Source organism: Mesocricetus auratus, unplaced genomic scaffold (assembly GCF_017639785.1).
Source record: "Mesocricetus auratus isolate SY011 unplaced genomic scaffold, BCM_Maur_2.0 Super-Scaffold_100013, whole genome shotgun sequence".
Classification (NCBI taxonomy): domain Eukaryota; kingdom Metazoa; phylum Chordata; class Mammalia; order Rodentia; family Cricetidae; genus Mesocricetus; species Mesocricetus auratus.
Genome location: NW_024429196.1, coordinates 68,265,391 through 68,288,296, shown reverse-complemented (window position 1 = coordinate 68,288,296; position 22,906 = coordinate 68,265,391). Strand labels below are relative to the sequence as shown.

The 22,906-nt window shown below is 38.6% G+C and overlaps 1 long non-coding RNA gene and 1 other non-coding gene across 2 annotated transcripts in view; both read right to left on the bottom strand.

Moving 5' to 3' along the window:
• LOC110340215 overlaps positions 1 to 22,906 on the bottom strand; it is a 436,963-nt gene that overhangs the window by 225,379 nt on the left and 188,678 nt on the right. The gene's annotated exons all lie outside the window — the stretch shown is intronic.
• Positions 17,636 to 17,738, bottom strand: LOC121143835. Its single transcript, XR_005881151.1, has one exon. It is a non-coding gene; the product is annotated as a U6 spliceosomal RNA (small nuclear RNA).

The window sequence follows — 22,906 nt, the reverse complement described above, 5'->3', positions numbered from 1 at the left end:
GACTAAATATGAACAAAATGCATTAGGGAAGGTAAAATAAACCAAATTCATAGTCTATTATTTCATTCGTACAGCATTCTCAAGAGGACGAAGCTTTGGGAACAAAGGTAGACCAGTGGAAGGAAGGAAGCAGAGGCGAAAGAGGAGCTAATTACTAAAGGCAAAGGGATCACTTTTCTTAATGGACATTTTGGTTAATGTGGTATTATATTACTGTGTATGTTTGTCAATCTTTATAGAAAAATACACTAAAAATAAATTTTAGTGCATAAATATTATGCCTCAGGAAAACTGATTTTAAGAGTTTAAACAAGACAAAAGGATGAAGTTAAGAACCCCTAGAAGAAATTAACATAATAAAGAGATATATATTAGAATTTTCATAGGCTAGGAAAGACAAAATGATCATTATAATTTAAAATAGTCTGAGAACGCCAAGTCTTCAATCTTCAGTTATGACGAATAAAACACGACTCACTCCAACATGTCATTATGACTTCAGAGAGTCAGGGAACTGGAAAGAACATTGCTCCCATGGTTATAACAAAAAACTAGCTGTGTAAACTACAAATTAATAACATTTTATTGGACTCATTAAGTAACCGAGTTTGGGATAAGCAACAAAACTGTAAGAATAAAAGGACAGGGTGCTACAGGGAGCAACAGAACTTAAGTATTTGCTAACCTAGAGATATAATATGAGCTAACAGGAGGCTCATCTAAGACATCAAATGAATCACTTTAATCTATGCAGGAGCCAGAGCCACAGCCATGGGCAACTTTGGCCTCTTGGTAGCTTTTCTACCACAAACTTTGTCAGAGTCTTACAGAAAAGACTGGATTGTGATAATGGTAAACTTTCCTCAGGGTCAATTAGGAAAGAAGACAACACTCACAGCTGAAACTCCGGTAAACTCGTCTATTCTACCTCCCCATCCGTGAGCCTGAGCGTGCTCTGTGATTTTAGCCCTTCTAGAATTCCTGCCCTTGGAAAAAAGATAAAAATATGAAATTAACTATAAAAGTAAGTCAAAGAGGCTAATTGACCCTGAGGAAAGTTTACATGAAGTACATGTATCAGCACAATTAGTAATAAAGGATGGGCTTGCCACCTTGAACAAAATATTGAAGAAAATAAGCAAAGCCATCATTTGCTTCATGAGGGCAGAATTAACAGAAAGAAGAAGTCTGCTGTACATTGCTATTAATGAGGAGTGTTTCTATCATATTTGAATTTTAGCCCCACTAAAGTATTATCAAAGCCATTGCTATGATAAACAATATATTTTTAATTCACAGGTGATGCAATATTAATAAAATGAAACAGAGATTGCCAGGCTAAATTCTTTTTATAATATGTTTTTAAATGTCTACAATATATTTTGATAATGTTTTCTTGTCCTCCAACTCCTTCCAGATCCTTTACACCTGCCTACCCTTATTCACTCTCTTGCAAGCATTCTCTCTCTCAAAAAAGCAAACACCCCAAAATGAAAATCAAAATAAGCAACAAAAAATACCAAAATAAAACACACACACAAAAATGGAGTCTATTTTGTGTTACCCATCTTCCCTTGGGCACAGAACCTGCCCTGGAGGGTGGTTGATATATCCAGTAACATTCTACTGGAGAAAAACAAGTCTTCTTTTGACAGCAGCTATCAATTACAAATAGCTTCTTGGTTAGGGATGGAACCCTGTGTCCACTTCCCCTCTTAGTACTGGGAGCCCATCTGACTTGAACCTGTACAGGTCTTCAGGGCCCCGCCATAGTCACTGTGAGTTCTTATGTGCACCAATCCCATTGCGTCCAGAGGACACTGTTTCACTGGAATTGCCCATCACTTTGGGCTGTTGTAATCTTTCTGCCTCCTCTTCTGAATAGCTCTTTGAACCTTGAGGGGAGGGTTTGATAGAAACACTCTGCTTAGAACTGAGTTCCCTAAGGTCTTTCATTTTTCACTCTCTGCACACTGTCCAGTTGTGGGTCTCTGTGTTAATTCCGTCTACTGCAAGAAGAAACTTCTCTCCTGAAGGCTGAGTGAGGCACTGATCTACAAATTGAATAACTGAAATTATGAAATTATCCAGGCTAATTTCAAACAGCAGATGTCAGAGCATTGGAAGTTGTGAGGGATAAAGAAGGACATTGTTGGATAAAGATCTTGGCTCTCCCGACAGAAACAAGTAACCCAGGTTCATAGGAGCTCACAGACTCTGGACCAGCAGTTAGGGAGCCTGCATGGGACTGGCCTAGACCCTCTACATATTTGTGACAATTGTGTGGCTTGATCTTCTTATGTGACTGCTAGTAGCAGGAGCACCAACACTCTAAGCACAGCCTGATGCTTTGACTGGCTTTCAAAAACCTATTCCTCACACTGGGTTGCCCATCCCAGTCTTAATACAAGGGAAGAAGCTTATTGCTACCTCAACTTGATGTGCCGTGTTTTGTTGACACCCATGGGAGGCCTGTCACTTTCTGAACAGAAATAGGGGAGGAGTAGATTGTGGGATTAACAGACAGGGAGGAAGGAGTGGAAAATGTGCTTGATTCAAATGTAAAATAAATGAATACATAATAATAATAATAATAATAATATGGTTAGTTCTCCAATATATTATAACAATCTTTAATGGGTATGGAAAAGAATACAAATACGATGGCAAAACCTGATAACTCTGCAAAAAGAAACCAATGAGCCCATTATTGTAACCGGAGACTTCAACCTCTTCTATCAGAAATAAACAATTAGAAGGAGGAAAAAATCCACAGCTCAACAATGCTATCCACAGTTGAATATGACTGGTTTTACACTTACTTTATTCGTCTATGCAATATAGATTCTCACCAAGTTCACATGGGACATTCAAAGACAAACCATGCTCTAACACAATGAATCCTGACAAATCTAATGAGAAAAAATCTTAATGTGTGGAGATTAACTGCTAAATAACCCAAAACTAAAAGAAGAAGTCTCAATGAAAATTTTTAAATATTTTGGAATTTAAAAAAATAAGATGACTTACAAAATACTGTTAAGAGTTTAAAAATGCATTTGAGCTTTCTCTTTAATAGACTAGGAAAAGGGCAAAGTCAAAACAAATTTCTCAGAAGAAAAGAAATTTAAAGATTAAAACTAAAATATCAGTGAAATAAAAAAAAAGAATTCACCAACACCATAAACTGGTACACTGGAAAAATCAATGAGACCCTTCAAAGATCAATGAAATCAGTAAGAACACTGTCCATACAAAGTAAGGGATACACAGAAAGGTAAGTTGCTAATGTCAGAAAAGAAAGAGGCATTAATATAGAGCTTATGAATATTAAAATAATACAGAAATAAAAGTAATAATAAGCATTTAACATAATATGGAGGCATAAAAACGCTCTATACCCACAAGTTTGAAAGTCTATTACACATGAAATGCCCCAACTACTTGAAAGAAAACCTTCAAAAGGCACACAAGATTTCATGTATTGGTCACTAAATCAAGGATTAAAATCCATCAAAGTAGCAAGCACACAGCTCAGATGACTCAGTGATGACTTATTCCAAACATTTAAGCAAGAGATCATTCCATTTCTCTGTAATTTCCTTCTGAAGGTGCATGTAAAAGGAACACGTTCTAACCCTTCCTATTAGGCCCACTTTACCTTACTAGAAAAGTCAGGCGAGTCATTACAAGAAAACCACAAGCCAGCACCTCTCCTAAGCAAAGGTCTTTAACAAAGAATGCATTATCAGGTTAAATTTGAAAACACATGAAAATATTTACACAACAGAACCAAGTGTAGAAGGAATTATGTAACATATTCAGGTTCATTGCTATGTGATCAGGCAGCAGCAAGGGGGTGAACACTGTGGAAATACCACTGAGTGATATTTTTGGAAAAGGAAAAATTATAGAAATGATAAAAATGGTCAGTGCTTGCCAATACAAAGAAAGGTCAGTAGGGAGAGAACAGATGATTTGAGAACAGCTGAATCACTCTGTGTTACCTTAACAGTAGATATATGTATTATGTTTTTGCCAAAAACCTGTAAGCTAAACAGTACCAAGAGTGAACCTTGATGTAAACCATGGAGTTCAGATGTGTTTCTCTGGCAGATGCTGGCAACGAGGGAGGGAGGGGCTGGGAAAGCTCTGAACTTTCTTTTCCCTGAATCCAGAAATGACCTAAAATCTAAAGCCAAAAAGCTCATGACCATATAAGTGAGTAGTCAGCTCTAGAGATTAAGCTCTTTATTTCAAATGTATAGATAAAGAAAAATGTACCTCTTCTGATACTTGAATAAAATTTCTATCTTACTTTGCAACTAACAGAGCAAAATTGAGTCTTGTAAACCTGAAGTGAAAGAGTTGAAATCGGAAATGTTTCTGATTTATTCTGATTCAGAAAGGAAAGTATGGGAAGGTTTGTAGTTTAGTTCTGTTTTTTTTTTCTTAAAAGAAATTTTTCCTATCAAATACATTTTGTCCATAAACACTTTGATTAGTTGCATAAACATTTTGATGAGTCCAGTGGAAACACACCAAAAATAGCCTTTCAAAAAAATGTGGTCTGTATGGGAAAGGACTAGAAAGCACATCTTGCTTTTCCTTATCACAAAATGTTTGAAAATGAATCCGTGACTTTGTCAAATGAGTAGAGCAATACAATTCCCACCTCCAGTTTCAGGCTCCTTTGTTTTTTGCCAGAATTTGGGAAACAACATGAGGCTCGCTGGCAGAAGGAGCACAAGGCTGTCATCATCCCTCAGGCTCACCAGATCTCTCACGACAAAAAAATGAGATTAATATTTTAGTTCCTTACTTTTGTATTTCCAAACATACACCAACTAGATAGTCTGCTATATTCTAAGTAAGTATTTCCTGGCCTCTGAAGATATCAACAGATAACCTTTCCCTGCATAGGCCACCGCATTACCATCACTGCTACTATTCCAAAACAAATGCCAGACTGTATATTAAAATGCATAGGTTGTTTATAATTATTATATAAACATTTCATTATTCATTGCTGGAGGCTAAGTACTGTTTTTAATGTAATCAAATTCTATTAGACCATGTAAAATGCAATAATAATTCCTTAGTGTCATCAAATATCCAGTTAGTGTTCATATTTCTTAACTCTCATCATTTTCTCTAATGTTTACCAAAGAAGTACATTTGTTATAATAAGCTTATACATATTCTCATACTTTTGCTTATCCAAGATTTTGCCTAAATATTTTCCGCTTGTAATATTTTGGTGAAGAAACTCAGTGGTTTGTGCCAGCAGCAATTCTTATAGTTTCCTTGTGATTTTCCAATGGTATCATGATAGAGTTTTAATCTAGATACTTAATCAGATTCTGAATCAAAATTCATAACATTTTCTCACAGGTGTTGTGTGGCCCAGTAACAGAAAAACAATGATGGACTGTCTGTCTCCCTGTCACATTGACAGCTGCAAATTAACTATTACCCAGACCCATTAGTCTACAATGGTATTCTAAGCCTGACATTCATTTTGATTTATTGACCGAAATATTTCAATACAAAGAAGCTTTCCTTTCTCAAGTCTTGATGGCTCTTTCTCAAATCTCAGCAAGGCAGGGTAAATGACTATGGTTTTACTTCCCTTGCTTCTTTTTCAGTTTTCAACATCATGAATCAGTTCCTTATATCCCCCACAGGTAACAGAAACAAATCTTTTTCTCATCATTGACTCATGAATTTAAATGTAAGGTATGTACTTCATTGTTTTAAAATAGATATCTCTATAGAAGTTCAGAGTGGTCCCTTCCTTCACAAGTGGAAGCCCTTTCAAGGTAACTCCGAAGCCTTTGGAGTAAATACAGGTTATCTTTCCTTTCTTACCTTATGTTTGGTAAGACACCTTGAGTTCATTTTATTTGTTTGTAATCCAAACCAAGAACCAGTTACTTCACTACAAATCCTTAGTTTCTTTCATTATTGAATGAAATTATTGAAAATCCACAATAATGTCAGGTAGATTCACTGATAGGATCATTATGTCTAGGTAGTTTAGCACCAAAGACCAGAATATTTTCAACTATTTTGCTTTTAATTTTAATATAATATCATATTTTTATTACATAGCAAAATTGGTATAGACTTTCTCTCACTCAATTTCCCCCATTGTCAACATATCACACAACTGTAGTAAAATTATGAAAAGAAGAAATTCATACTGTTATAGACCTGTTAGAATTCTCCAGTAAGGCCTTTGCTCTAGCCCAAACTCAAGTTGCACTTAATGGTTTAATTTCTTAATTCTCCTCCAGTCTGTATGTGACAGTCATCCAGTCTCTTTTAAAGATTATTCACTTTAATGATCTTTGACACTTTTGAAGAATACTGAGGAGACAAACATGTAGACTTCCTCTTAACTGTGATTTTTTATTTTCTCATGATTAAGTAGAGAGGGAGATAAGGGGGGGTAGGGAGGGAAGAAGAAGGAGGTAAAGAGAGAGGTAAAACACTCATCTCTGCATGTGTAAGAAACCACAGTTGCAATGGTCCTTCCCATTTGGTATAACACAGCATGATGTCCATAATACCAATATGTTCTTCTTGAAGACCTTAGCTGTAATCATCCAGTGACACCTGCCAGGCTTACCACTATAATTGAATGCTTCTTCCTTTGTAACTAAAAAGATTTTAAAAGTAGACACTTAAAAATTAGTCAATTATCCTTTCCCTTACTATACTTTCTCTTGCTAATTTTAACATTTTATTGAGGGTTGTGTTATTGTGACATTTGCCTAGTGATGACTTTCTACTTCTATTATCCTCTCTCTAATTGTTAATTAGAGTTCTATAATAAGAAACTAGCATCTCTTCTCCATCGTTGACTTGTTTACTAAACTACATGAGTAGATTCATGGATATTTGTTAACTCATTGGGTCAAAGCTATTTTTATAGTATTTATTTTGAATCTTGAATAATTTCAGATATGTAAGTTAGGAAAATAAGGACACCAACTGGGTACTAGATAGCTAAACAATTATTATCAAACTTTAAATGGTGTAGTATAATTTGGATAAGTTTAAAATTCAGTGCTTAGCATCACTGGTACTTGTGAGTAGCCAGGTCCTTTCAGTCTGCTTTAAATTTCTGCCTATTTCTGTGTTTTGTGGGATCGCAAGATGTTCCAAGAGTATGTTGTATTATCTCTGATCTGCATCTAAACTGCTTGTTAAATGTTATGTACTAACTTAAAATTTTTACACATAATTAATTTTATTCTTATTATAATTAGCCCATACATTATCCCACACTGCTTTATTGAGTCAACTTTTTAAATGAAGACACTAAGCTAAGCACAGTGAGTTGAATGAGTTGTTCAAGTTAACACAACTTTTGAGTGCAAGAGTTACATTTTCAGCTACATAGAACTCATATTCTAAAAGGTTAGGGATATTGTTCAGTATGCACAGTGCTTTCCATACAAACCTGAATGAGGAACCCCAGAACTCATGGGAAAAGCCCAGAGAAGAAGTGAGATTGAGTCCCTAAGGAAAGATGTGTGACTGAGTCACTAGAATTACAAGATGGCTGACCACCTAACCATATGTAAACATCAGCAAAAAAGAATAAAGAATGTCCCTGTCTCAAGCAAGGTGAAGGATAAAACCAATAAGTTATCCTCTAATGCACCATTCATACATGGGGGCATGAGTGTGTATCTGTGTGCTCTCTCTCTCTCTCTCTCTCTTTCTCTCTCTCTCTCTCTTTCTCTCTCATTCACACACACACATACACAGAGAGATATACAGAGACAAAAAGAGAGACACACAAGGAGAGAAACAGACATCATAGATAAGATTCAAAATAATGTAATTCATATTCTTAGTCATTAGACTGAATTTCAAACAACAAAATGAACATACTTGAATTAGTGGGAAATGTTATGAGACAACCTTTTTGTACACTGTGAAGATATCTCTGCCTAAGGTGCTTTCTGATTGGTTTAATACAGAGCTGAATAGCCAATTGCTAAGCAGGAGAGAATAGGAGGAACTTCCAGGAGAACTTGAAGAATATGAGGCCTGTGAACACAGAGGAAGTTGGACATACAGAATGGAGGAGAGGTAAAGAGCCATGTGGTAGAACATAGATTAATAGAAACAGGTTAATTTAAGTTATAAGAGCTAGTTGGGAACAAGCCTAAGCTAAGGCCACGCTTCATAATTAATAATAAGTCTCTGTGTCATTATTTGGGGACTTACTATTCAAAGAAAGTCCAAAAGGGAAAGACCAGCTAGAGGGAAGTATGTATAGATCCTCCACAAAAAAAAGAAACGGATCCTGTATTATATTCTTACTCTGTTGGGTCACAGAGTCCTTAAAGGTATGGTTTGTCTCCTGTGGTTCTCTCCCGGTGGGTCATTTTTTTCTCCTATGCCTGCTGAGCCACTTGAAGGAGTCTCGCATTGCCACTCCCAGATTCCTGTTTCCTAACCTCGTGCTAGTCTCACCCCATCAGTGGGACATCATCTCTCCCAGTATCTGTTGCCGTCACTCATATCACTACTTATGGTGCTGTAGCCAAGCTGGTTCTGTCCCCTAACTCCTTAAGGCCACTCCTATTCATAAGCCTTTGCACACAAGCTGGTTCTGTTCCCTAACTCCTTAAGGCCACTCCTAATCATAAGCCTTTGCACAATCTGCCCTTTCCATTCTTTTTTTTGTCATCAGTGCTGTGAATTTATTCCAGAACCTTTCTCATACTAAGCCAATCTTTTACCATTGAGCCACATCCTCCCAGCACTCTCCAATATTGCTATTCTTCTCTGCAGATGATCATCTCTCTCTCCTCTCTCTCCCACTCATGCTCTATCTCGATCTCTCTTGCCCTCTCTCTCGGCATCATGTGCCCTCATTTGGATTCCACTTGGTCCCAGTCTACTTAAAGGAAATGAAGTTAGCCAGCCAGCCTACCTGCCATGCACTGAGCCTTGTTGGCAGCAGAGGGGAGGAGGAATTACATACTGAAAGCATAAACAAAGAAGCACTTCACGCCAACTCTATGTGCCCTCTTCCCCCATAAAAGCCCCTATGCAAGGCCCCAACACAGCACTAGCTCATGGTCAGGTGGACCAGACTGGAGATGTGATCTTGCCAAACTAATTCTTGAGACTACCAAAGGGACTGAGTTAATGTCGAGATATCACCTAAGAAGGCTGATTGTATTGCTATGGCTGCAATTTCAGAAGTTTCTTCTTCTTGCTCTTCTTCATCAGAAAGAGGGTCTTGCTCATTCCTCTTCCTAAGGAAACAATAGCTAAAGAGGGTACTCCCCCACAGTTGCTTCTATGAGCCACTGATTTGCTTTGTTAAGAAATAGAAAGTTTTCAAGTTAAGAAAATGACATTAGCCTAGTGGTAGTGGCTCACACTTTTAATCCCAGCACTCAGGAGCAGAGGCAGGTGGATATCTGTGAGTTCTAGGCCAGCCCGATCTACAAAGAAAGTTCTAGAATAGCCAGGGCTGCACTGAGAAAGTGTTTTCAAAAAAAAAAAAAAGAAAACTGATCTTGTAACTAAATCTTACAAAGCACTGTCACACTCAGACTTAGACACTGGGGTCTCTTGGAGAGGACAGGGTGAAGTCTGAGTGAGTTAATGGCTCTTACGTTATCTTTTCCCAAAATGGTCAATGACTTTTAAGGAAATAACCATTTCACATGTATTCTCCCTTAATTTTTCTAACTTCCTTTCAGAAACCAATAATAAATCTAGGTAGTTATTCCCCAGTGGGAAGCCAATGACCCTATATAACTACCTTTATTTGTCTAGGCCATTCTTTGATCATTGGAGCATTAAAATATGGAACATCTTTCTATAGCCAAAGATTTTTGGTAAAAACGCTTAAAATTAGAACAAGTATAAATAGATTGTTAAAGAGAATGGAAGATTCACAATAATTGCTGAGATAAAATATTAGAGTCTAAAAATATTTTTTCTCTCTGAGACAGCTGGTATCTGACTAGAACGTCCACCCTCCTAACACATACTCATTGTGTGCCTTTCTCTACCCTTGAGAATATCTTAACAGTGTTTCAGTAGAAAATCGGGTCTTAGAGAGAATGTAGTTTTTACTTTGTAACCTTGGCTGGTCCTGTGGTGTTACTGAGAGCATGATTTTTCATTCCTGTACACTGATCTTACTAGAGAGTTCTTGGTTAATCTGGCCCACTCTTCATGTACGCTGGAACAAAGGCAAACCTCTCCAGCCAAAAGAGGGGGAAAGGTCTTAGTTACTAGCTTTGTGTCAATGTGGCAGATACAAGAGGAGATGGTGAGAGAGAGAAAGAGAAAGAAAAAGGTGTCGGGACGGCAGAGCGCAGTGGCAAGTGACGTGGTTCAGACACGGAGTCCAGTGAGCCGCTGCCATGGACAGGGACGACTCACAGCAGAAACAAGAGGCCTGTTTGACCCCATCGTCTGAGACCTCAGTTGTGAGACACGCTTTGATCTTTCTCCCCACCACCAAATCATAAATGCTCAAGAGAGCACCAACTGCAGGGTCTGACCTGACCCTGGCGGTCTTCCATTTTCTCAGCATTGTCTCAGGGTGAAATCCACTCCTTGGAGTTGAATGTGGTGATGCGGGCCTATAAATTCAGCTAGTCAAGAGATTTTAACAGTAGGACTGTGTTTCAAGGCTAGTCTAGGCAACTTAGTGAGATTCTACCTCAAACCTTAAAATGCACAGAAATAGGCAGTGGTGTAGTTCAGTAACACAGTACTTACATAGCACACCCAAAGTTCCAGGTTGGACTCCATAATCACATATGTGCACATGCATACATGAGTACACACACACGTGACCATTTGGAAAACACAGTAAAGAAAGACCTTATTGTCTACATGTATGGGAATATTTGTATTTGTCTGCTTATTTTTAAAATACCAAAAGGCTGAAATTGTGCCACATGTCCCATCCATTCTGAACTGCCATGTTTCTCCACATAAGAGAAGATGCTCCTGCTATATGCTACAGAGTGATGGATCAAAATCCCCATCATGATGCAGACAAGTTAGAAGCAGCAGTCCTGACAGATTTTTCTTAAAGGGACCACACACCATTCTGTTTAGAACAGGAAGACTCTAAGTCACCACATGAAATATTTTGAATATTTTGCCCATTCTCCAATTCTTCCCTTTAGTGAGAAACAGAAGATACAGTGCCTAATATCACTCACAATGTATACTCACATATCTGGGAAAAGGCTGAAAAGGAAAGTTGTGAAAATATTGACTGTATCAATCCCGATTCTGTGGCCATGCTGAAATATCATGACCAAAAACAACTCAAGGAAGAAAAGTGTTTATTTTGATGTATAGTTTCAAAGACTAGTGCCATAATATGGGGAAATTGTGTTATTGGAGGAGGAAGAGAGAGAGAGAGAGAGAGAGAGAGAGAGAGAGAGAGAGAGAGAGAGAGAGAGAGAGAGAGAGCAGGAAGCAGGCAAAGCTGTAAAACCTCAAAGTTTGCCCCCCAAGACTTTCTTTTTATGGCTAATCTCAGTTTCCATGACTTTCCCAAATAGTGCAAGCAATCAAGGACAAAGTATTCAAATATATAAGCCTATGAGGGACATTTCACATTCAAAGTACACGTTGACCATTTCAGACACTGATTTTCTATTCATTTCTCATACTTGACTTCAAGTTACTAACGCCAGGCATTTAGACACTGCCCAATAAATATTAGGTAGACTCATCATATCTAGAGTTATATAGAATTTAAATACCATGACTAACTGCTACTATACATGTCTGTAAACAATATCAGCAAAACTGTCTTAGTGAGCAATAAAAGGAAAAACTAAGTCAAAATTTCTTTATTTCGGAATAAAGATATTATTAAGTGTGACAGTGGCCACCATGAAGCATGTCACTCAACCTGAGACATGGAAGAAGACAGTTAAGACGTCAAACAGAGAGAGTTTAAAGGGAATCAAGTAAGGAAATTACAACTGAATCTGGCTGAGTTCAAGAACAGGCTCTGCTCCAAGAAGTAGACTCCAAATGTTCAGAAAAATTTCCAAGCCTTCTCTTTCCCGGAGCTAGATGAGCAGAAGCAGAAGGCAGTGTCAAGAATAAAGACCACCCCTTCTAACTCCGGAATGAAAGTATGGACTTCTGAGTGACACTACACCTAGTCTCTAACACACTTGCTGGAGTGCTGCTTCTGTGCAAGCAGAATCGTGTGGGATCTATTTCAAGGTCATTAACAATACCTTCCTGAGTTTTGTTTCAATTTGTTTTACATCATTGTACTTAGGTTTTAGATTCACTAAATCAGAGAATGTTTTGCATAGTGAAAAATATTTATTGAGCTGTGTTACCTAGTGAATTATCCATATACCCTGAAAATGTGCACTCATCCAGAAAGGGCCTCCGTGACTTCAATTATTAACACAAAACGTTAAATAATTCTGAAGTGGCTTTGTAAAATTCTCATCCTGTAACACCCAGTAATTTGCATCCCAAGATAATCTGTCTTAATGAGAATACCATGAGATGTGCTTTATTCCATACTAGCATCGCATAGTTTTAGAGCTATATCATGTGAAATTCTTCTAAACCAATTCAATTTCAAAATGCCAACACAGATAGCAGCTTACACACGGAGCACATTGCCAGCCCCTTTTCGCATTTCTTTTAATGTTATCTTCAAATAGAAACAAAGCAGATCCTCCACTAATCGAAACAACACGAAGTTTCAAACAGTTTCCCAGCTTTATATTCTCCCATCCAAGCACCTTCTTCATTCAAAATTCTCAGTTTTCCACCTCAGTACACTGGATACTGTATTTTCGTAGAAGCAGCCACAAGGCCTGAGCTCTTCTGATGGGCTTCACAGTCTGCATGGAAACCCTCCCCCCATGTCCTAATGGTATCCTATTTGCATCTGTCCCAGTGGAAGCAGGTTCACAGAGACAACAGAGCATAGCAGAGGCCTTCCCTGCCCACCTGTCCTTCTTGTCAATGACCAGCTTGCTCTCTGCCTGGCACAGCCCAGCATACTCACAGATCTCCTTTCCTCTGGGGTTTACTCTACACAGCTTTTCTGGAATGCATTTTCTTCTCTACATCCTTGCCCTAGACTTTTCCATTCCCAAGAGAACTGGTCTTTTTATAATATCGCCCATTTCCATCTTTTCACTCTTTCCCACTCAAAAATGTGTGTGATTTTTTTTGCTGTGAAATATAATTACCAAATTGCATAAAATATATGGCCATGTATGATCTAAGGAACAGCTGCAAAATTGCTAATATTAGGTCTAATTTAGCTACAATAAATTAGCAAATGTGTGGAAGCACAATGATGACAGCATAATTATAACAAAAGTCAATGCATTGAAGTATATGGATGACAATACATACTAATTTTAGAGAGAAAAAAAGAACCCTACACCAAATGAAATACAGGAGACGAACAGAAGGGACTAATAGCTCATACCCATATTCTTAATGTGGCCAGTCACTGTAAAAAACAAAAAGATAGATGAAGCTGTTCAAAAATTTAGCAGTAACAAGCAACACAGGCGAAAACCATTAACTGGCAGGGTAATAACACTCCACGTGCTGAAGTGCAGTAACCCAGTGGTACTTTCCCGGGATGGTGGCTGTTGTACTGGTGCACACCTGTGAAGAGGGCGCTAAATCTATCCTTGCATTCATTATGACAGAGAGAGGAAAAACAACACTAATAATGTAAAGTATAAATGGAAATAGCAGACAGCACAGAGTGACATTTGCATGGTCCCAGTCAGCTTGTTAGCTGAAGTGGGTTTTAATTAGCTATTTTCCAGCAAGCACACGAGCGAATTAGTGGCAGCTATAAACAAGAAGAGACAATCAGGCCCAAAGAGAAGGAGAAATGATCAGGGTGCCTTTGCAGAGGGTAAGGAGGGGAGGGCAAGGAGAGACAAAGCAACTCTTGAAAACTTTTCTCTGTCGTACATCTACAGAACATCTCATCCTGAAAGAACCTGAACAATGAGCCAATCCTCCCTTCTTTTAAAGAAACAGAGGCCGTAGGAGTTTGCAGAGCTGTCCAAATTAGAGACATCATCCAGTTCTACATTTTCCAGATCATAATGGATTCTGAACTGCTCTTCTGCAAGGTTAAAATCCTTGAGAATACAACAAAGTGCAAAATCTATTATGGTTTAGGAATATAACTGGTTGTATGCTGTGATCTGCTGTGTTCTGAAATAGTGTTCAAGCACAAAGTGTGTTGGAAACTCTGGCACATGCCTGTAACACCAAAATTCAGGAGGGGTGGGGGTGGGGGGTTATATCAGTAAGTCTGAGGCCTGTTTGAGCTAAATGATGAATTCCAGGCCACTTGAGCTACAGTGTTACAGTATGAGACTCTGTCTTAAAAAAGAAAGAATGAACGAATGAATGACTATTGGAAACAAGGCAACAGCATCTTACTGTACTATCTCTGAGAAACTATTATTCAGGACAGAAACTTAACCTGTGGTCCACCAGTAAGCACCATGCATTGCACACAACATTAAGTCCTAAAAGATGCAACTTAAACTGACTGGAAGGATGTACAGACAAGCTATCAGATTTTATAAAGTAAGGCCCCAGTGTCCTGGGAGAGACGCTGACACCCCTCCCCAAGAAAGACTGCTAATTTGTTCCCATTCAAGGGAAGAACAAGGTGCATGGACTAATAAAAGTGGTCATCACAGCCTGAAAAAAGACAAGCTAGAGGTTCTAGTCTCTTCATGGGTTCTTTGTAAGCACTAACACACAGTCATCTCTACAAAAACTAAATTCCAACCTTAATGTCTCTGATGTGGTTTGATTGTAAAATGTCCCCCTCCCTGCCCCCCTGCAGCCCCATGGGATCCAACACCTGGTTCCCAGATGGACACAGGCCTTGGGGAGTCTTTCAGGAAATGGGCAACTGAGAGCAGGGTCATGGAATTTTATAGGTCCATTCCACTTCCTGTCCCCTCTCTGCTTCCTGGATGTCCCACTGCCATATCTTACCCACCATGATGCACTGCCTATAAGCCAACATAATCCTTCCACTCTCAAGCTCCTTCTTGTTGGATACTGGGTCACACCAACCATAAAATTAACAGTTTCTCATGTGATGGGTATTACCTCCTTCTGTATATATGTTTCTCCTAATGGTTGATGAATAAAACACTGATTGGCCAGTAGCCAGGCAGGAAGTATAGGTGGGGCTTCCAGCCAAGGAGAATTCTGGGGAGAGGACACAGATAGGAGAAGCCAGAGAGATGCCATATAGCTGCTGAAGGAGTAACATGCCAGATCATTCTCTGGTAAGTCAATACCACATGGAGATACACAGTTTAATAGAAATGTATTAATAATAAGACAAAGTGAGCCAATAAGAAGCCTGAGCCATTGGACAAACAGGTTATAATTAATATAAGCCTCTGTATATTTATTTGGGACCAAATGGCTGCAGAATCAGCCAGAAAAGAAACTCCATCTATACCCATGGGATTAGATAAGACAAAGGTCTCAACAAGCTCAGCCAGCCACGAAAGGAGCTATGTGCTTTTCATTATACAAATTAACCTTATTTACATCCAAAGTATGCTCTTAAACAACATGATCCAGGAACCAGAAAAATGCTTGTGCCAGGAAATAACACAGCTACCCTGACATTTTTATATCATGAATTTGAACAATGCACTTGGAGATTTAAAGGCATTGAAGTTTGAGACAAGCCAAGAATGATACAGAGGAGAAGATAGAAGCCAGGATGGAAGACTAAAGAAAACCAGAGATGCTGTCTCATCTATATATAATAAGCTCAGGAACAGTTCATATGAAATTAAGATATAAGATAATTAAAATGTAATATGTAAGAAATATAGGACTGTAATTATCCAGGGTTATCAACCTCATAATTGCTATGGAATAATTCTCTTCTACACTGTAAAGATTTATCACTCGAATTGTTTTAATATAATGCTGATTGCCCAGTACCCAGGCAGGAAGTATAGGTAGGGTAACTAAACTAAGGATGATGGGAAGGAGAAGGGTAAAGTAAAGGAGTCACCAGGCAGATGAAGAGGGAGCATGAGATGAGCAAGTCTTGCTAATGAAGGCACCACAAAATGGCAGCGTATAAATGGATTAATTTAAGTGTAAGAGCTAGTTAGTAATAAGCCTGAGCTATTGGCCAAGCATTTGTAATTCATATTCAGTCTCTGAGTGGTTATTTGGGAACTGGCATGAAGGAGATAAGCATCTGTTTACTCATAATCATAGTTTGTATTTAAAATAGCAATTATGTATATAAGAAGTATTGCATAGGACAAAAATTAGTTCTGTGTAATCTAGTTATGAGATGGAGAAAATGAAGAATATGCACAGGAGTTTAAAAAGGTGTGTGTCTATCTCAGCTGTACAGTTATGTAAGTTGAAGACACATTGTCCTTGATTTTTTTTCATGTGTCCAACAAACATTTATTGAGCTCCTACTATATTCAATGCTTTGGATTAGACACAAATGACACTGAAGGTAATTTGGGCAGGTTTAATTCCTTCCCTCCAACATGTCAAGCCTTTCCAAATAGAAGCTAATTATCTTTTCTGATTGTATTAGCTATGTTTTTATTCCTGTAATTAGACACCATTACCAAGACAACTTATAGAATAAAGAATTTATTTAGGGTTTGTGGTTTTAGAAAGTTAGAGTCCATGACCATCACAATGGGAGCATGGCAGCAGGCAGGCAGGCTCAGTGCTGAAGCAGCAGCTCAGAGTTCATACCTTGATCCACAAGCACAAGAAAGAGAGCACACATGAGTGTGGCATGAATCTTTTGAAACCTCAAAACCTGTCCCCAACGACACACCGCCTCCAACAATGTCACAACTCCTAATCCTTCCCAAATGGTCTCAGCAGCTAGGGACTAAGTGTTCAAAGATTAATCTCTACTGTGTTTACTTAAAACATCCATTTTGGCTGACATTAATTAGCAACAATTCATTCATCTTAGGATCTCATCCACAATCTTTCATTTTTAGGTTGTATTCCCCAAGAAGCAGGTTCTAAGAAACACAATGGAATCTGAAACATAGTTGAGTTTATGCTATAATGTGAGAACTCAGTGAAATGAGAGTATTCATTAATCTTTATTAAATAAAAAAGAAGAATATCTCAATAGATAAAGGGAAAGTAAATATAATACACAAAGCTTGCCTATACTTAAAAGTCAAGTCTTAGCAAATGGGAAAATCATCTTATTAATTGTATTTGACCAAAACTGGCAATATTCAATGCTATATGAAGGTTTAAAATGTAGAATTTTTAAAAACCAGGATTGAGCATCCTACATACCTCAGAATTCTCTTAAACATTGGTTTTTGGGGGGGGGGAGTTAGAGACAGGGTTTCTCTGTGGCTTTGGAGGCTGTCCTGGAACTAGCTCTTGTAGACAAGGCTGATCTCAAACTCACAGAGATCCTCCTGTCTGTCTCCCAAGTGCTGGGATTAAAGGTGTGGGCCACCACCACCCAGCTCTCTTAAACATTGTAATGATTGCAAAGAAGTAAGAAAGATTTTTTCCAGGCTGACAAAGTGATTCAAGTATTTTCAAATACTTGAATGAGTAAAAGTTTAGCAGTAACTTGGGCAGGGGCCATGCTAATCTTCTCTGTATCGTTCCAATTTTAGTATATGTGCTGCCGAAGCGAGCACCTCGAATGCCCATTCCTGATAGTGAACTTGATGTCTATAACCATCCTGGAGCCTTCATCCAGTGACTGATGGAAGCAGAGGCAAACACCACCGTTAAACACTGAACAGAACCCAAGGAACCCAGCAACAGAGAAAGAGGAGTGAAGAGCAAATTGGCAAAGAATGGACTGACAAAACCAGCAGAGACAGCTGATCCGAACAGGGGAGAGCTCTTGGACCCCAGACCAACAGCTGGGAGGCCAGCATGGGACCGATCTAGACCCCCTGAATGTGAGAGTCAATGAGGAGGCCTGGGCTACCTATGGGGTCCTGAGCAGTGGATCAGTGTTTATCCCTCGAATACTAACAGACATCGTGTGTCCATAACACAAAGAGGGTTGCTCTCTCTTCCTGGACTCTTAGGGAAGTGCCTGGACCCTACCCTGAATGAAATGATAGACTCTAGATATCCCCTATGCAGAAGGAATTGGCAATAGGGTGGGAGGATGGAGGGGATAACGGGGGGGTTGCGGGAGGAGGGGAGGGAGAAGGAACTGGGATTGACATGTAAAACAAGCTATTTAAAATTTAAAAATTAATTAATTGATTAATAAAGTTTAGCAGTAACTTGGAATTAATAGTCAACATATCAATGGCATTTCTATACACTAGCAAGTAAGAAGAAAGTGGGATTAGATCGTCAGTGGCCATTCAGCAATCCTGGTAGCATATGCTCTCTGAACCCTGATATGTAGTATTTCTGAGCCAGAATATGTATTCATTTTGCAGTTAAGAACTACTTTCTCACATGGGAGGGTGGGAGGGAAAGGGAACTGGGATTGATATATAAAATAAGACTGTTTCTAATTTAAATTTTAAAAAGGGGAAAAAATAACTGCTTTCTCTTGTGAACCCTTTTATAAGGCATGATCCATTTTTTTAGGTCTCAGAAAGTACTGAAATGACAATCTTGGCTCATCTCAAACTGGACTACAAAAAGACTGCTAAAACCTTACAGCCAGAGCTCCTGCCTGCCAAAAAGGGACAAGTGGCTCTCTGTTGACATGCACCTGTGGTTACTTACAAGGTCACACTGGTCTCCAGACTCCTATTTACAAATCTTATTTTTCTCTCTGCTCTGGACTCTTCTAGATGCCTCTGGATATTCTCTCTTTTCTTTCTTGTCCACAATAAAAGTCCTTCCCCTTAACTCTGGGGTGGCCATTTCAGTGGTTTCCTTACTGAGCTCTCACGTACAAACTTGAAGCACAGAATCTGTTATTTCCTTGCTTTTTTCTTGCTACCCAAGGCTTCTGGTTGCCCCCTTCATCTTTTTAGGTGGTGTTTTAGCTCTGAAGCCTCATAGAGCTCAAGTTATAAAAAGCAAAGAAAAAAGAGAGAGAACAAGAGACAGACAGGGAGCAGGAGGAAAGGAGGGAGGGGAAGGGAGAAGAGATGAGAAGGGAACCAGAAGGAAAAGAGGAGACGTCCTTTAATTCAAGCTTCTTGGGAGGAAGAGGCAGGCAGAGGTTTGTGATCTCTAGGCCAGCCTGGTCTACATAGTGAGATCATGCCTAAAAACACAAATACATTAAATTATTTTATGATCTCCTAAACCATATCCCCACATCATCTTCTCTTTCCACTTTTCTTTCTTCTTTTATTGTTTAAATTTTGTTTACACGTATTTTTAATATTTTGACTTTTGTGTGGGATGCAGCTAAACGTTTTAGGATTACTGATGTCTTTATAGGATTATTTTCAAGCCTTTATAGGGAAGATTCAGAACAACTTTTGTCCTAGGGATAATTTATCTTCACCACTAATTTTCTTTGACTATTTCGATCAATGCCTCATCTTCATTAAGACATAGCTACTCTATGGTTGACAAGACAGAAAAAATTCCACAATTAACTTCTGGAGTTGTCCAGTCTACTAGTTTCCAGTGGTTCTGTTTTCAGTCCTGAATAAAAATTCTCATTCATTAGTACATCATTGCTATACCAAGGGCTTCAAAGAACCCACCTACAGGCATTTCAACCTCTGGTTTGTGGATGGATTAGTTCATTTCCCTGCTATGGTCAAATATCTGGCAAAAATCAACCTAAGAGAGTATGGTGTTGTGCTTTTTAAGGGGACACAGTCTATCTTAACAGAGGAGGGATGGCAGCAAGATAGCAAGGCAGGTGACCACATGGCCGCCACAAAGCAAGGTGGACAACTAGTGAGTCCAGGCTGTAGACATCAAGGCCTGCCCTCTGTGACCTACTTCATCCAGTGATGCTCCAGCTTCTAAACCACAGCCAACAACTAGACAGTGGTTTTTCAACCTTTCTAATGCTGAGAACCTTTAATACAGAGCCTCATGTTGTGGTGACCCCCCAAACCAGAAAATCATTTCACTGCTACTTTATAACTGTCGTTTTGATGCTGTTATGAATCATAATGTTCTGATATACAAGGTATCTGATATGTGACCCTTGTGAAAGAGTCATTCAACATCCAAAGGATGCACAGGCTGACAACAGCTGAACGAGAACACTTGAACATGTGGGTGACTGTCTTAAGTTACTTTTCCACTACCATAAGAGACACCATGGCCAAGACAATACAGAGAAGCAAAAGCTTATTAGGGCTTACGGTTCTAGAGAATGAGAGTCCACGACTCTCCTGGCAGGGAGTATGGCAGCAGGCAGGCAGACCTGGCAATGAGCTACTGCTAAGAGTTCACATCTCATCCACAAGCACAGAATGACAGAAGGAGCTGACTGGAAATGGTGTGAGCTTTGGGAACCACAAATTCCACCCCACTCACAGTGAATTCTCACCCACTAATCCTTCCCTAGCAGTTCCACCAATTGGAACCAAGTATTCAAAAATATGAGCCCATGGGGGCCATTCTCAAACCATCATAGGATATTTCAGATTTAGGCCAAAACAAAGTTTTTCTTGTTCCACAAGATCTGCTCAAACACAGGCCAGTGTCTCTGAGACTCCATGGGTGTCCCTGGCTTTAGCTAATCCCCTAACTGTACCCTCTGTGTGGTAAATTAGGACAGTCACCAGATTACTTCATGATCAGAGGAAAATCTTGCATGGTCTATCATATAATATCTGAGAACCATGAATTCACCTGTTTTTAGCTTCCTCATCTATTAAAGTGAAAGACTAAATACAGTCCATGTTACTCCTTCATGACCGTATCTAGACATTGCTTATCTTGTATCTTGAAAAAGAATTACTGTGAAGGGGAAACACCCATGGCTGTGGTCGCTTAGCTGTGTTTGAGGAGACAGACAAAGGTGGGGACATTACTCTCTCACAATGTGGAGTTAGCACATATAAAGTGTAGTTCATATCTCATCTGTCTGAAGAATGGAGTGACACTTAACAAAACACTTTCAAGCATCACAAAACAAGAAACCATATTTACTGAGATATGAAGATAATAAATATGAATAATCACAAGCACAAACTCATTTTCGCAGTATGGGTGCTGAATGCCATTATGCTTGTGTTCAAAAGAAAAAGATGTGTCCAGATAAGAGCCTTATTCATCTCAAGCACAGTTTGACTTCTTATTAGACATATTACAAAGCATGGAAATGTTTTAACCATATTATCATAACTATCCCAAAGTGAAGAAAAACTGTATTGTTTAAACGTTCATTGTTTAAATATGTATCATGACTACAACTTGCATAATTTTAGCACAAAATTGCCTTGAGAAATTTTTCTCCAAAGCTGTTGGCTCTGCCTCTGTTGTTCATTTGAAATATTCATCTGTGAGTACCAACTACTTATCTACATACCAATGGTCTTGGAAAATACAAGCCTAGGCCCATTGCAGGTTCCACTAGAATTTTACCCATGATGTAAATTTCCAGGCAAAGTAAACGAAAGTGTAGAAAGCATAGGAAAAGTACATACCCTAGTTTTGTCTCATGGTGTTGTGTTCTTGGTTTGTCACCAGACATGAACTTTGGTAAGAAATATTACAATGGCTAAGAAATATTCACGATATCATATGCTTACAGGCTTTGGAATTTTTCGCAAAGTAAATCCTTTGCAGCACACAATAAAAAGCCTCTTACTCATGGAACTAAAGCAGATTTTTATGAATCCTACAAAAATACAGTGAAAGGTTTCATATTCACATAGACATGTCTCAACAGATATTGAAGAAGAATATTGCCAACATGGAAATATAAGAAATTGGTCTTGGTTCAGATTCACTCCTACTTTGCGTGAAATGCTCAGATTTGTGTGGGGTTTCTATCATTCAGAAAAAGCTACCATCATGTGTGATGTGATTGTCAACATGTTTTAAAGTCAGACATGGTCTCACTACGAAGCCCTGGCTGGCCTGGAACTCACAGAGATCTGTGAGTTAGATCTATGGGATTAAAAGTATGTGCCACCATGCCTAGCAGGTTTGTTCTTAATATATTTTATTACTACTCAGAAAACAGTATACCCAGGTTCAAATATGCAAGCATCACATCCTGAATTTATTATCTTAAATATGTTTTTGTAATCCAGTTATTAACATGCATGCTCTATGATAATTAATTTGATATGTTTTGCAACCTTTCATTTTTTCTATTCAAAGTCCAAGACAGATATTCTACAACTAAAAGATCATAATTTTCTTCTGTCTCCCAGAATAAAGACATTCCCTTCCGCATATTTTGAAAATTAAAGAGTCATTAGTGGTTAAAAAGACAAAATGCATATAATATTTATGATATGTGGCATTAATATGTCCTTTGCCACTAGGAGCTGTGACATAATGACATAATGGTGAGGTTATTTGTATAACTACAATTACATATCCCGGTGGCCACGGGCTTCTCTTATGGTTCTACAGATTCTGCTGTTACCTGTTATTCTGGTCTATTAGGCATTGTAATTATGCACTTGGATGTTCTTTAAGGACCATCTTAGATGCCTCATAGATTACAATGGTTCCTCTGAAGCAGTTACTAGATCTGTTATGTAATTATATAATTAAGTCCAGGTAGTAAAACCTTAACAAAAACTCTTTAAAAAAAATAAACAGCCTGCACTGGAGCAACAGATGACTTTGATTGCAAATTAGATGTGGTGTAAAACAATGGTACATATCCAAAGTCAAGAGCAAAGCTTTCTCAGCACCAGTCTCTATACTGGGATTGCACTCTTCAAGG